Genomic DNA, 15,741 nt, shown 5'->3' with positions numbered 1-15,741 from the left:
CATTCCCTCTAGCTGACCCTACAGTAAGTCCCGGCCCGTGGCAAACCCTCTGCGATGCTCTGCCCTCGCTGCCAGCGCGACCTGAGCTGTGACTGCAGCTCCACCTGCGGCAGCAATGCGTGCAGGGGCTGGGAGGGAGGATCTCGGAGGATCTCCGTCCCCGAGAAGCCGGAGGAGGATTCCTCCTGCCTGGGACGCTGCGCCGGGTGTCCTCGGAGCAGGCAGAGCTGAAGGGGGCCAGAGAAGAGGTGCTGCTGGAGTGGGGTGAGCCCAGGCACGAGGGAGCAAGGCAAAAGCTGCCCGGCTCTGGGGACTGTCACAGTCACCGAGTGGCTGAGGGTGGCAGGGACCTCTGGGGGTCACCTGGTCCGAGCCCCCCCCCAGGCAGGGCCACCCGGAGCAGGTGTCACGGGCAGCGCTCGGGTGTCTGGGGACGGAGACTCCGCGACCTCTCCGGGCAGCCTGCCCGTGGCTCAGCCTGCACCACGCAGCAGCGCTCCCCGGTGCTGAGGGAACCTCCCGTGCCCCAGCTTGTACCCGCTGCCTTTCCTCCTGTCCCCGGGCACCCCGGTGTTATAAATTACTTTTTTTTACGGGCCTGGCCCCGTCCCGCCCCCAGGATGCTAGGACCCTTCCTCTGCAGCGAGGGCACCGTGCCGGCCCACGCTCCCCGGCCTCCGCGAGGACCCCAAACTCCTTTTCTGCCTCGCTGTCTTTCCACCTTCACCCCCCCATCACGTGCGGATGCGGAGGGGTCTGGCAAATTTGGCTTCGGGGGGGGGGGGGGGATTTCTGCAAGGGTTTTCGCCTCGGAGCCGGGGGGCGGAGGCGCGGCGGTGCCGAGCAGCGAGCGGCCGCCGGGGGGCAGCGGCGCTCCGCCGGCAAGCGGGGCTGCTGCTCCCAAACGGTGCCCGCAGGAGGGAGGGCTGAGCCTCCCGGTGAGCCTTGTTTGACCGGCTGGGAATTGCGGAGCAAATCCCCCCCGGAACGGCCCCCCCATCTCACACGTTTGGGTCCCGGGAAGCCCCAGGGCTCGGCATCGTCCCGGCAGCTGGTGCAGCTGGTGCCAGCTTTGTGCGAAAGGGCCCAAAACACGTCCCAGCCCACTGCCAACCGCGCCGTAAAAAGAACTGAAAGTGTAGAAAAACGTGCCAGTATAAAAATAGTGCTTTTTGGTAATCGGTGTATCTTCTGAAAGCATTTGCAGACATTAATAACGACGGTACTAGAGGAAGGGAAGGGGAGTTACCCTTCCAAAGGACGTGGGGTAACAGGAGTTGTTAGCGGAGCCCTTCCTGCGAACACGGGGTGCGTGCACCTGTCCGGACTGATGTCAGGAGGTGTTGATTTTATCCTCGTTTTTTTTAAACCCACGTGGGTTTGACTGTGGGCTGCCTATGCCTCTTACAGCATAAGGAGCTGTACGGGGGCTGGCTGGGATGGAGTTAATTTCCCCCCAGCAGCCCAGATAGCGCTGAGGCTTTGTACCTGTAGCTGAAACAGCGTTGGTATCACCCCAGTGCTTTGCCTATTGCTGAGCAATAAAAATAAAATAAATAAATGTAACATATTTATAAAACATAAATAAAACCTGCTCTAGCCCCCCACACCAGCAGGCTGGGGTGGGTGAGAGCTGGGGAGGGGATGTCGCCGGCAGCTGACCCGAAGCTACCAAAGGGATATTGCACACTGTGTGCTGTCACACTCAGCAAGAACAGCTAGGGAAGGAGAAGGAGGGCTCTCGTTATGAAACCCTTGGCTTTCCCAAGCAGCCACTAGCGAGTGTGTTAAGGCCCCGCTTCCCAAGACATGGCTGAGCATCGCTTGCTGATAGGAAGCAGAGACCAATTGTTTTCTCCTTTTGCTTCTGTGTGGCCTTTGCTATTTTTTTTTCTTTTCCTTTAATTAAACTGCTCCTTATCTCAAGCTACGAGCCTCTTTTCATCCTATTTTCTCCCCCTGTTCTTTTGAGGCGTGGTGGAGCTGAACTGCTGTCTGTGTGCAACCACCACAAGAGTGCAGGGCGCTGCGCAGGGTACGGGACTGGGCTGCTGCCAGAGACACCGTAGCGGCTAGTTTGTGTCTCCTGGTCCACCGGAGGTCTGTGGTACCTGGTCAGCCCCAAAGGGAAGCTTTGTAGCTTGGGTAAAGGAAAGTCAGGGTTGTTTTTTTCCTCGCTTGGTTGGTGAGTCTTGTATTTCTGGTCAGTTTATGCAGCAAAACTGGTGCGGGCGGTTCCCCTTGCATGGCAGGTTCTGTCCCTTTCCAGACCCCATATCTGGCTGCCGTCCTCCTCTGTTGCATATCAGTCATTGGATCCTTCCACCCTGGGACTGTCCAGCTTCATTATAAAACGGATGAATTGCACCCCTTCCAATCCCCGTTCAATACCTTATCAGGACTATTCCCTGTGGAAAAAGCAAAAACTGGGGTTGTTGTTATAAACTAGAGACCGCTAGAAACAAAGCTGGGAAAGCTTTGGCTCAGATGTGCAGGGGTGACCAGGGTGCCCCTCACAACCAAAAATGGTGTTGGATTTACAGGCAAAATGAGTTCTGTTCACTGTTTTGGAAAAAAATACCTGAATTTGTAATCTGAGGTGTCCTACGGTGTTCCAAACCATCCTGTAATTGCACTTGCGAGACACATCAAGTTCCAGGATATTTTGCAATCCCCGTCTCCGAAAAAATACAGCGGAAGTTTTTTTTAAGTTTTGGATTTTCACCAAATTAACCTTTTAAGGGTTAAATAATCTGGAAAAAGAAACAAGATTAAGCAAAACAAAGCCTTGCTTGGCACATCCCACGTCCTCCCCGCTTCGGGGCTGCCAAGCTCTCGCGTCTTTGTACTGCTTGCCGAGGGACCGTGGTGCTGAACACTGAAGTCCTGGTGGAGCAAGGTGGCAACCTTGTCATTTCCAGCAGTGCCACCGACATCCCGCGAGCTGTAAATCCGCTGAAATAGGCAGCGAGGGGATGAGCGTGGCTGGGGGGGGCGAGGCCGTGCTGCAGCAGCGGGGCCAGGCGCTCTCCTTACAGCCTCGCAGGGGGAAGTAAAATACAAGGGGGTCACGGCTCGTGGTGCAGAGGAGCTGAGCTGGGAGGCAGAGCCGTGTCAGCAGAGGGGTGTGCTGGTCCTTTCAGAACGAGGGGAGCCCTTCCGGACACCTCCAGGGAAGTTTCGTTGTGAGTTTTCCTGTGGTGAAGGCTCTCAAAAGCGTTATCATCGCCCTCGTTTATGGATGGGAGGGATCGGAAGCGTGGGCAGGAGGAACACCAGTGGTCACTGCGGGGCGGTGGCGGACCTGGGAGCAGAAGCGAGCCTGCTGACGTGGTGCTTTGCCCTTGGCGTTGAGGATGGTCTGCAGTGGTCGTGTCCCAAATGCTTCAGTGCTGTGCTCGTGAATCAGGCAGAAAGCCTGCTCTAAGATCAGCCAGTCTGGTTTTAGAGCTGGCATAATCATAATTCCTGTGCCACCAGAAGCGGGGGGGGAGGGAGCAGATAAAAATCAGAAAATTAGAATTTATTACAATAAAAGCCAAAGTGCTAGAAGCCAAAACTGTCATTGTAATGCGAACTCTATTTTGATAGTGTCCTATTACATTGTGTAAGAGGTTGAACATGCGTAAGAATATCTCGGTCGGTAATTATCTGATTTGTGATATGTAGCTAATGTGTATTTGTTGTTCTGCCCTACATTATGCAGCAGCAATTCATTTCTAAACAGCATTAGCTGGCAACGTAGCGCTTCAGTGCAGAAATTATGGGCATAAGCATAAGTTTTCCTTAGGCTGAGTAGTGGTGAAGAGGGGAGACAGCAGTCCTGGCGGGTCTCCTGCTCTGAGCCGTCCACGAACGCAGCTCACCCGTTCCTTTTGCCCGTGCGGACCCGTGTGTTGTATGGATAAAGGGGAACGCTTAATGCAGAAGGTGACACTGCCCGGCTTTGCAAGGGGCTGATGGATCTGTCGTGGCTTTAAGAGCAGCAAAGAGAACCCCTGTAGACAGTCCCTGGAGCAGCACTTGCAAGAGAGTTGGTGGAGGAAAAATCAGGTTTGGGCTCTGGGCAGGCTGCTGTGTGAGGCTGGAGGCTCAGCCAGCTCTCCGAGGGCACAGTTTATATCCCTGAGGCTATTTCTCTCCCCGACCCAGCCAGTCCAGCAGAACGGCCCCTGCCCCAGCTGACACTGGATCCCCAGGGTGTCCAGCAGGCAGAGCCCAGCGGGCAGGAGGGCCGCGGCTGGCATCCTCCCCATCCTGGGGTGAGCTTGTGGCAAGCGGCGGCCCTGCAGCCTGCGCCGATCGATAGCAAAGATCCGCAGGAGTGGCTTGCAAATTAGATAAGCTTTTGAGCTGCTGTCTGAATGATAGTAACAGTATAAACACTTGACTGAGTACCCTCCTGTCATTGCATCCCTAACAACGCTTACATAACATCGGTTGTGTTTTATAGGATCTTATTTTCTTGCGCTTTATTTAATGACACCACTAAATAAAAACACTCAATAATTGCCGTCGCTTATTTTAATTCATCAGTTAAATGAGAAGGGCCATTAGGAAAGATATATTTTAAGATAGAACAATTAGCAAAGGGTAAGGGGACAGTGCTCATTTAAAAAACATGTTGAGTGTACATCAAACGTCTCCCTGTTCTTAGAGCCTTAAAAAGGGGCTTAATAAAGACACAAGTTATTGTTGCTGCAGATGAGAGAAAGGGTCTCCTGGCTTACTGTATTGCAGGCTGTGCCTTGTCATCTTTCCACAAATGTGTGCAAAAATAAGGGGGCAGGATGAGAGCAGAGATGTGCCCACTAGTCCTCCTGGAAGCGTCTTATTCCTCTGATAGCTAGAAACCATGTCTAATTTCTAGTCTAAATTTATTCTTGGCCAGTTTCTGCCCGTTTGCTCTTGTGCCAGCATTGTCCTTCAGCTTATCTGTCCTCTGGCTGCTGTAATTTATGCCCTGTTTACATTTCTTTCTGCCTGGGCAATGAAGATCTATGAAACATGTCCATTCTACTTTAGTCTGTAGCCAGTTTCACTTTCTTAATTGCTCCAGTGCCAGGGCTTCAAGCAACGCAAGGGAACATCTTTTGTTTTAAAAAGAAAAGCTTTCATTCAAGCTGTGTAATGTTACGGGCATATCTTCAGTTTGATTGAAGGGTTATGAATGCTCAATTTTTTTCACAAAATTGAGAAGCTAGGCCAAATTTGAGCTGACAGAGTCCGTGTGAAGTAGTTTAAATAAATAGCAACAGAAGGAAGACTTTTCAGACCCTGCGTTGTACCAGGGGTCAAGAAAGACAAGTGAGAGGCTTGCATCAGTTGCTGGAGGTATAAAATAACAAGGCTGGGAGTAGCGTGTAGCTTTTTCTAGAATGATTGCCTGGGGCCCGCCTCCTTGTGCTGGCTGGTTTTTGAAGGGGAACGTCGCAGCAGTCTGTCTGGCATGTGTAATTGGGGCGAGAGCTGGTGCGTGCAGCACAGGGGTGTCTCGCATGCCCCAAGTTCAGCCAGGAGCAATGGTAGCACAAGGGGCTGGGGCTGCAGCTCGCAGAGGGGTCCCTGGAACATCGTCAGGTCTGGAAGCCGTCTTCATTCCGTCCGTTTTGATCATCCCAGCCAGCGGTTTTTGGCTCGTGACAGTTCAGACTTGCTAGTGAATAAGCAAGGACCTGAAAGTTGTTGAAGGTAATGAAGTGTCTGTGAAATATGCTCCGTCACAAGGACATGTTTGCGTTGCATATGTTCCTTTTGCTGCTCCTGTCTTTGAGATTCTTTACCTGCATCTTTAATGAGGAGGCAGACACTGTCCCGGTAGCTATGGATCTTCAGACTTAATTTCCTAAGTGCCTGAGGAAGTTGCTGCAGGGTTAGAGGTGGCTCTATTTCTCAGTCACTTCATTGTCACATCCGCCTTTTTATACGAGGGCACCTTTTTTTGAACCCCACAGTTGGCAGCGTTTGAGGTGGGCTGGAGAGGTATTAGATGCGCCAGTTTCTGGAAGTACCTGCCACAGCAGAGTGAAGAAACAATATGCTTCTCCCAGCACTGAGAAGGGGGCACGTAGTTTGGACATTCTTGAAGAAACAGGAGGATCCCCAATGCCAAGCAAATGGGAGACAAAGCCTGCATGAGGCCTGTGAAAACAAGCCAGGGAAGAGAGAGAGCAGCCTTGGAGCCAGTCTCACAACTGACCTGCTCATGCTGCTGATGGAGGCATAAGCCAACCATCCTCAGGGCTGGAACTAGCCAGCATGTTCTGCCTCAGCTCCCTTGGATGGGGAGGTTTTCCAGGGATTCAGGGCCTCTGGAGATGCTGTAGACAGAGGCAGCAGCAGGATCCACCTCTGCTGAGGAACAGGGGCCTCAGGAGTTAGGGAGCCTTATAAAAAACATGTTGTGCATCCCAGGTGGAGAGGATCTGAGTCTGAGAGTAGCAGGGTTTCCTCTTCTCTGTTGCCCTGGCCCTCTTTCAACTCTGAAGGACGCTCTTTGGGCAGGAAATCCCAGCACATCTGTACGGTTAATGGGTAGCTGGTCAGCCCTGCATGGGGTGCTGCTGATCTCTGCTGCCATATTGCCACCTGTACCCAGCACAAAGCCACGTTCTCCTTAATTACTGACAAAAATGTCTCTTCAGAAGCCTCCCAATAATTACACAAGCACCCACTTAAGTGGCTTTTAATTTAGACTCCCCACCCCCACACTCATACAATTTCCAATTGCAAGCACAGCTAATCTTGTGGAAAAGCTTTGGCAGGAAGAAACACAAATAACTTGCCCCCTGGTTCCTACCACCTTGCATGAACCTCGGTGAGCCCATAGCATCCCAGAAGACGACATTTCCAACAGGCCAGAGCAGACGTGTTCAATCATAACGAAAGATGAAAGCTCTTGTTGTGAGTTTCCCTGCATCCGACAACACTTGGCAGCGCTACAGCACCTGTAGTTGGAGTGCTGCTGGCTGCCTTGCCAGCTGGTCACATCACCAGAGGCTGCCCCGTGCCCCTGCTGCCCCGCCAGTGCCCACAGGCTCCTGCAAATGCCCTGGGGCCAGCGGCGAGGATGGGTCATGGCCACTGTGCTGGGTGCCACGGGTCTGGGGAGCTGATAGTGCCTGGGGTGGTGGGGAAGGAGAATGGGGGAGGATGGCTGGGGAAAAGAGAGCTCCCAATTTTGCAGCCCTCTTTGTGGAGATAGAAAAGGAAACTCAGGGGTTCCTGTGCTCTCATCCCAGCTCTTTTCAAAAGGGGAGGCTTTAGGACAGGGCTTCGATGGGTAAGCAGGATCTATCGCCTGTTTTCTCCGTGCTTGGTAGAAGGGCATTGCTCTCTCCAGTTATTTCTGCTGTTTTACAGAGGTAGTCTCTGTGCCCCAAATTCAGTCAATGGGTTGTCTGTATGAGGGCTCCAACAGCCCTTTAACTGAATAATGTGTTTTGTGTTACTCAGCAGAATAAGACTAAAGAAACACTAGCTCTTTCCCTGAAGTGAGTAAAGAAACATACGCACGAAGGGAGGACAGGCAAGCAGGAACGCATAGCCAAACAGAGAGGAGGAAAGAAATCACACAGTACGGGAAATCCTTGCCCAAGATGAGCTGTAGAGATGGTACGAATAAAGGAAGCAAGGGAACAGGGTTGCCCATGTCCAACAGTTCTTGGAAAGCCCTAGAAGAATCCTACAAAGTGGTTGAAGCAGCTATTGCAGCTTCTGCCCCAAGTACTTCTGGAGTTCAGCAGTCTGAGGGCAGAAAAGGCCAAAGATGCAATTCATGGGAGGGAGACATGTGTGAGTGATACGGGTTGAGAGGCTGTGCCGGATGGCTGTAGAAGGAGCAGCCAAACAACTGGTAATGGAGCCTTTTTCCCTTCAAAAATGCCACTTTGTCAAAACTGTGGGAGGGAGAAAGGAAATAGTCATTTTAAAAAAAAAGTCCACTGCACAGGGATTTAAAGTCTCGGTTTCATGGCACTGCTCTGCCTCGTGCAAAAGCAGAGACGTGAGTCCTGGTCTTGAGAGTGGCGTGACCACCAGCTCCCCCGCAGCGCTGCACTTTCTCGCTCCTCTGGCATTTCACAGTGAGCTCCAAAAGGTCTCATTTTCATTCCTTGTGGGGAACAGACGTAACTTTGAAACCTCGAGGTTTTCTGCAAAGTGGCTTTCTGTTCATTTTAGTTCTGGCACTAGGCGAATCCCAGAGGTCAGGCGGAAGGGACTATTTGTGGTTGCACAGCCTGGTCTCCTGTGTTACTCGAGTCTGCACAGAGCAAGCCCAGGAAGTCTTCTGTGACAGGAATATCAATAGGGCAAGAAAATTCTAGAGAACCGAGATTTGGATGAGAGGTTAGGAAGAGCCATTCCCGGCTGAGGGTGGTGCAGAGCCACATTCCCAAGGGAGCTGTGGGATTTCCACTGCTGCAGGTCCCTCAGCAGGGCTCGGACCAACCTTGTCAGCGGTGATGAAGGCGCTGCTGGCACGGTGCAGGGGTGACCTCTCCAGGGTCCTTTGTACCCTGTGTGCTGTGATATCAGCTCATCTATTTTTGAAAGAGGTTGACTCTTAGGATAAAACGATAGAGAATCCATCACAACTCTTGCCATATCATTCTCTTGATGAATTACCTTTGCTATTAACAATAAATACGAGCCTTGCCTTGACTTATAGCCTCCGGATCTCATCCTGACTTTGCTGGATTGAAGAGTCCCTTGTTTTCAAAATGTTCTTACTGAGAGGTGAGAGATTTATCAGTCAGGGCCAAGTCCTCTCTGTCATTCTTTTGGATGCAGAGCGCCTCAAACGTTTTCCTCCCATGGCCAGACTTTCAGCAACAGCAAACTATCAGTGGCCACAGTATCACCAGACTGAGCACAGCAGATCAACAATAATCAGCTGGCCACCAGACTTCGTGTCTTCTGCCTTAAGGGTGTTTGCAAAATTGGGTATGACTGGAACCTCATTTTTGCTTCTGCCCTGCATTGCTCTGCTGGGGCACCCCAGGGTGGCTTGGGCTCTCTCAGCTGCAGTCCTGCAGAGAGAGCTCTTGTTCGGTCATATATCTCTCACGGCTCCCAGTTCCAGAGTCACTGCTTTCTGGAAAAGTGTGCCCAGTCTTGGAGTAATATAGTCTGCACTCTCTGTCCCCGGGGGTTTGTTCTGGCTGCATTAAAATGAAACTTGTTTGAATGCACTCCATTTCCCGGTCACTTCGGGTTTGTCCCTTCACCAGACCTGCTGCGATCATTAATTACTGCTGCATTAGTCTTTGTATCCTTGGCAAACTTAAATTTGCTTCCAGGCTCCTGATATCTTTATTGTTGTCTGGGTTGCAATAACTGTTTGTGAGACTCAGGGGAGAGAAGATACGGGATTTCATTTTACTGGAGAGATGGAAAAGTTGTTTTACTGCTGGGGAGGGAAATAAATGGCAAAACAAATAGCAAGAGGTGTGTTTTGAGGCAGGGAGGTGTGTGGGGGAAGCGATGTATTCACCTAGGTCGTCGTTACGCTGCACTTTAGGACAACAGGGAATGTGGGAGTCTTCAAGCCTTGTCCTGTCTGTATGACAATTGTAATCTCTTATTTACATTTAGTGTTGAGTATGCCCTTGCAGTATGTGGGAGAAATAAGCAGGTTTGGTTAAATAAGATGCAATCTGGATGCATGTAACTTCAGAGGCATCCTGCGGGCAGGATTAATGTCCCAGCACTCCTGCTCTGCAGGGCTCGATGGCAGTGGGAGTACCAGGTTTTGTAAGAGTCGCTGCATTTCCCGTGAGCTCTCTGAGCTGCAAGGAGTCTTTGCCGAGTGACAGAGCAGTCGGCTGCCCCTTTGAAGCATGGCTCTCCCAACCCGGCAGGATTAGAGATACGACCTGCCTTAGGCTGTGAGCGCTGGGCTTCTCGTGGATTTGGAGACTGCGAAGAGACAAGCAAAGTTTGGGGTCAGGGAACTTTCCAAGGCCTCTTTAGATCTGTCAGAATCCATTATGTGCAGATAGAGAGATTTATGGGGCTAGAGAGAGTTTGTTTGTTCTCCTTGACAGCTTTGCTCCTTTCCTCCCCGTCTTGGCCTGTGCCAGTGCCACACACGCGCATTAATGAGGTTGATGCCACCAAGCCTTGACTTGCTGGGGAGCAGATGGTCCCACAGCCCTGCTGGAGGAATGCAATAGGGGTTTTGTTCTCCCTCCCTTCTTTTTATCATTCTCAGTCACATCATTGGGCTGTTTTACCTCAGCCAAGATCTAATCAGGGAGGCTCTGTTTGACTTTCAGCAAAGTCAGCTTCACAGAAACTTTGAATTGAAAGGCTTTTCCCCAACTGTTTTGAAAACAGTTTTGGTTGGAATTGGTGTTTGGCTGCGTGGTTACAACGTGAGGAGGTTTCACTGCGTGAGCAGCTCTCCTTCCTCACGGGGAGGGGAGAAGCGTGAGCAGCACCTCAGGCCTCCTGAGCCCAGGCCTGCGTTGGCCTTGGGCCTGAAACTGGGCCGCGGGGCCACAGTCCCGTCCCCAGCCACACCACATCACCTCAGGGAAGTGGGCACCTCTCACGCTGTGGAAGGTGTGGGCTGAAATGGGCTGTAGCCTGGAGGCTGTCCTCAAATAGGATCAAAGAGAGCGATGGGGAAGGCTGGAGGAGTTTTCTCATTCGTGAAAGTGCCGCTGCCCTGCGGCCCGAGGCCTAGGTCTCTGTTCAGACAGGGAGGACTCTGTATTCAGTCTGAGGCTCACGACCGGGGTGGTTCTGTGGTGGTTCAGCATCTAACTCACACTCTGCATTAAGCAGAAGGTACGTGGTCTTTTCCTCTTTCTCTCGTGCTGTGAATACAGATGCAAGACCTGGGGTGAAACTTCAAGTCCACACGCTCCTTCCCCCTGCAGCTCCTGGCAGGCTCCTGTGGCTTAGGGCTATCAGTGGGTGGCCGCAGGTGAAAAAGTCTCCAAGGGGGCAGATGGAGGAGTTGCTGGATGGTGCAGGGAGCCTGCTGAGGAAGAGGAGGCAGGGGGAGGAAGGAAGGGAGGCACTTGTCTGTCCTGTCTTTCAAATGCAGCAGCTGTGGTACAGGCAAGGCAACACTTGGGTCTTCTTCCCACAGCCTGAGGTGTGTGCCCCTAAGCCTAGAGCAGCTGGTTGCCTCTGCGTCCCTTGTGTGGGATGAGAGGCTCTGCCCTGCGCAAGGTTATCTGCAAGTGCCGTTCCTATCCTTTCACTGCTCCTTGGTTGCAGACCCTTCAGCGAGGCTCTCTTCCGATGTGGGAGCAGTTTCAGATTCAGTTTGAGTCTGTCTGGTGGAGACCACCTTTGCAGCAGGATGCAGGCAGCAGAAGCACCCCTAGACGATCTCATTCTCTGCCGCTTTGAGCAGGTGTTTCCAGAAACTGGGAGACAAAGAATATTCAGCTTCTTGAAGGAAAATGCACCAAGATATTTTCGTTCCTAGACAGCCACAGTCGCCTTCAGTGAAGTAAAGCTTTCTCGCGTTCCCTGCCTCCACCTGGTGCAGGCAACAAGTCACTGAGGAGAAATAAAACCTTTGTTAAGCAGAAATCCTCTCTTAGAAAGCAAAAACTTATATATGAACGTATAAAACCCAAGCAGAACTATTTCCTTTTCTGGGCTCCAGTTGGCTTTGCTGTGTCGCTGCTGCCTGTGGCCCAGTTTTTGCAGCAGTGGTTTCATTCTGCAATCTGCGTAACCGCTTACCTGCTTGGCTCTAAGGCACAGCCAAGCCCAACTTCTCCCCGGGCTAGAGTTGTTTTTAAAGGCACTGCGTAAGCTAATGAATACTCTCATGATGAGTTGCAAATTTTGTTTTAATTGAATCTTTGAAGCCAAAAAAAGGGGGTGAGGGGCCCATTAAATAATTTATTTTAATATAGCAGTCAGATGATGCAGGCTCTTCTGTGTGTATTAAAAGGCCTAGTCAGCTCAGAGCTCAGCTGTGCGAGAAAAGACCAGAAAGCCAGCCAGTTTCCCTGCTCCGCTGCTGTTTTAGGGCCAGATCTCTCTCCCAGAACAGCAGATTTTTAAGGGGCCGTGTGAATTCTTATTAGGCATCCAAACATAGATATAAAGCCATGCATTGTAAACGGAATTACCCTGCGCATAAAACAAGCAAAATACTGTAAGGTCTTTTCTTTTCCTTATCAGGTTACCCAGGCATGTTTTTTAAAAAAGTCCACCCACGCAGAGAGACTGGGGAATGCCAAAGCTGCATGAATTTTAATTATGCTAGACATGCAGCGAAGGGCTACCTTGTAAAGAATAAAGTTAATAAAACATGGATATGGGCTTAATTCCACTTAATAAGCAGACCTGACAAAGCACATATTTTAGATGTAATTTACCCAGTGTGGAAATTGGGTACAATTCTTAAAAGGTGGCTGCATGCAGACTTTCAAACTCAGCGGTGCTTTCCTATTGGAAGAGCTTTGTTGCTATGCTGCTCTAAAATGGTGAATTAGGCCATTCAGAATTACTGGCCAGACATGGGTGTCATTCTTTTCCCCATTCAGCTACAGAAATGCACTTATACATTTTAAAGTGGCATTAAATTTAAATCTCTTCCTTAACTTTCGTGCATGCATTTTCAGTAGCTATGCAGAAAAGAGAGAGGAAAAAATAAAAGGCATACATTTCTATCTGTAGTTAGCTCCCTGTGTACAGAATTAGTAAAACAGAGATGTGTCTAATGACTGAATCTACAGAACATAGCCCATGGCTTTTGAAGGCTCTATGAAAAATAAACAGGATATTCTGTTAGCAGCCCTGCGGGAATTATTGCACTTCGCTGAGGAAAGATGCCAGTAACCTCCGTTTTGACCTAGATAGATCATTCTGTTTAGGAAGGTAAGGGAAGGCAATTCTAGATCTCTTCTCTGCTCAAGCCACCAAAGCCCTGAAATTCATCCAGGTCTTCATTTTAAACCTCAGTACTGAGGAGAGAAGAGTTTATTTATCCAGTGAGCAAAACCTCAGAGATGACAGTGAAATGTTGGCCTCCTTCCACAGCCCGTGCCTGATGCGTAGGCTCCTTTGAGCTCAGGGTGCAGAATTACTGATGTTTAATAAGCGTCGGCAGTCTGCTTCTCCGGCAGCGTGCGCAGCCTGACCCTCTGCTCGCTCCTGTGTGCGGGATGGGGCCTTTCTCCACAAGCCACAGGAGGAGCATTGGGGTCTCTCCACCGTGATCACGACACGATCTTGCTTGTTCATTTTATGAATGGGCGCTGTTCTCTCCTTCCCTCTTCAAAGCGCAGGCTGTGCGGCTTCCTGGCTGGGACTGGAAGTGAGGAGGGAGCCCAGGGGAGAAAAGCTGCCTTAATAATTATATAATATAGAGATATTAATATTCTATTCGTATTTTTATAGAGAGGTAAAAGGATGTGGATAGATAGATATATAAAGAACGATGTGCCTTAAGGAAAAATGCCCCATTGGCCCAGTTCACTCAAACAATTCAAGCTCCACTGGCAGCAGCAAGGAACGTAGATGCTGCCTTCGGCCCTGGCTCACGGAGCAGCGTGTGCTGCACCACCCTCCAAGGGGGATAGCTGATGCATGGATGGAGATGGTTTCAGCTCCGTTCACCCAACTGGAAGTTGGAGGAGAGAACTTCTGCTGGCAGGGTACAAGGCATGAGAGGATTTTCTGTTTTGCTTGGCAGCCCACCCAAGATAACCCATTTCACCTGCAAGAATGACAGTGCAGGGACATGATGAGATTGGCCTTCGGTTCTCTGGCTCGAGACCGCTCTGGGCTTGCTCAGTCTTTGTGAAAGCATGGGCTGCTCAGAAAATGTTGTGAAGCTGGGGCGGGATCCAGAGTGGTGCAGAGCAGATGCGCATGCCAGTAATGTCACCAGGAGTTCATGGCGCTGTGCCTGCATTGAGAACCAAACCCTGTGGACTACTTGGCCATCTATAAATAAAGACAGACCTGTGTGTTAGCAAATGCAATACTATATTCAGTTTCACAAGCTCTACTTTAATTTAATTCCATCACTGCAGAGGCAGAGAGACCTGGGAGAAGCATTTCTTCTCGGGGTTGCAGCGGCTCTCTTTTCAGACCCACAAATCACCAGGAGAACCTGGGACCAGCTTTGTCACTGATTAGAATCATTTTTAAGTGCAGAGCTGCTGCTTTTCGTTTGCAGCTACACGAGAAAACAAATGAGTCGCATGACAAAGTAAGTGAAACTTATCTAATACAGCGGGGGATAAAACGGCATTCTTTTACCAGAGATTTGAAGACTACGGGCAGAAAGTATCTTCATATAGAGATGGAAAACCTCTTTCTTGGGAAGATATCAGATTTGCTCACATCCTTTGAAGATGAAGCTTTGGATAATTCACTGGCAGTTCAGGCAGTGATTCCCAGATTGCAAACAGCTTTCTTTAGGCCATGCCTGTACCTTGTACTGCAACACTCTTTGATGTCAAGTGAAATAATCCAGCAGAGAAAATTAAAATATGAAGCACTTTAGTTACAGGAAAGGGAAGAAAAATCTTTATTGATTGGGACAGTGAAATCTGCTCCAAAAAAATTGGCAGTGGTTAAAAAGAGATCAACAGCCAGACGTTTATATCTCTCAAACGGTTTTGAATTTCTTCCTCCCCTGTTCTCTCCTGGAGAACCCGATTCCGCCTCGTGTTGGCATGCACAGGATTAAGAGTGAAAATCAGGAATTAATGCTAGAGTTTGGCTAATCTTTGTGGTCACAATGGGTGGATATCTCACTTGCCTTTTTCCTGATGCATTACAATAGTTTAGAGCTGACGTTCATGCCGCCAAGTAGTGACACAGATTATTTTGCTGAAGTTGGTAATTCCCAGGGGGCATCCCCAGTTGGTTTAAAGTGTCCTCTTCAACTAGATATGTGCTTCAACCCACGGCTTCTGGTCTGGATGTGCACCTGGGGCAGGTGTTCTCTTCCCAGCTGAGATCCCCTCTCCCGCTCTGTGCTCCCCCGAGTGTTTTACGGCTCATCGCCTTTTCTGCACGCAGACACGGTAGCTGTTACTCGGACCTGAGGTCTGGTGAGCCACCACCCTTGTGGCAGCAACAGCAGTTACTGGCGGGGATGACCAGAGGCTACTTCTGCGCCTTCGGTTGTGTTCGGTGCAGCCTAGAGGCTGCAGACAGGGGCTGGGGCGCGGCGCTCTGCCTTGGGACCCCTGGCGGCAGAGGCAGCCCCGGGGGGAGCTGGGGGCTGTTGCCGCTCGCTGCCTGCCCGGAGAGCCGGGGAAAGCCGCGGAGCTGCTCGGGGCTGGGCTCTCGGGAGCCTTGGGCGGCGGCCGAGGAGATGCTGGGGGTGGCCGCACGCCGCTGGCTGCTCGGGGGAAGCCCGGCGGGGGGCTCCCGGCCGGAGGGGCAGAGGCGGCGCGGAGCTGCAGTCTGCTCGCTCTGCCTGCGAGCTTTTTTTTTCTCATCCGAACCTCGATCACGTAGGATTGCGTAGAGGAGGAGGAGGAGGAGGGCGAGCGGGAGCAGCTGCAATTCTCCCCCAGCCCCCGGCCGGTACCGACCCCCCCCCCCCCCCCTCCGGCCGCCGCGGGGCTGCGGAGCTCCCCGCCGCCTTGGCAGCGGCCCCGCTCGGCGTGGGCGTCCGGGGGGGGCTTCCCCGGCCCCTCCTTCCCCTCTCTCCTCTCCTCCCCCCGGCACCCCCCCCCCCCCCGTTATTCCTCGCTGCCGGACCGAAGGATGCGGGCGAGCAGCGGGCACGGCGCGGCT

At 51.3% G+C, this 15,741-nt stretch overlaps 1 protein-coding gene across 3 annotated transcripts in view; it reads left to right on the top strand.

Moving 5' to 3' along the window:
- Window positions 1-15,741, top strand: part of FGF12 (fibroblast growth factor 12) — a 227,647-nt gene that overhangs the window by 114,470 nt on the left and 97,436 nt on the right. The window lies entirely within an intron of this gene.

Source organism: Anser brachyrhynchus (assembly GCF_964034855.1).
Source record: "Anser brachyrhynchus genome assembly, chromosome: 9".
Classification (NCBI taxonomy): Eukaryota; Metazoa; Chordata; class Aves; order Anseriformes; family Anatidae; genus Anser; species Anser brachyrhynchus.
This window is presented reverse-complemented; position numbering and strand designations above follow the sequence as displayed.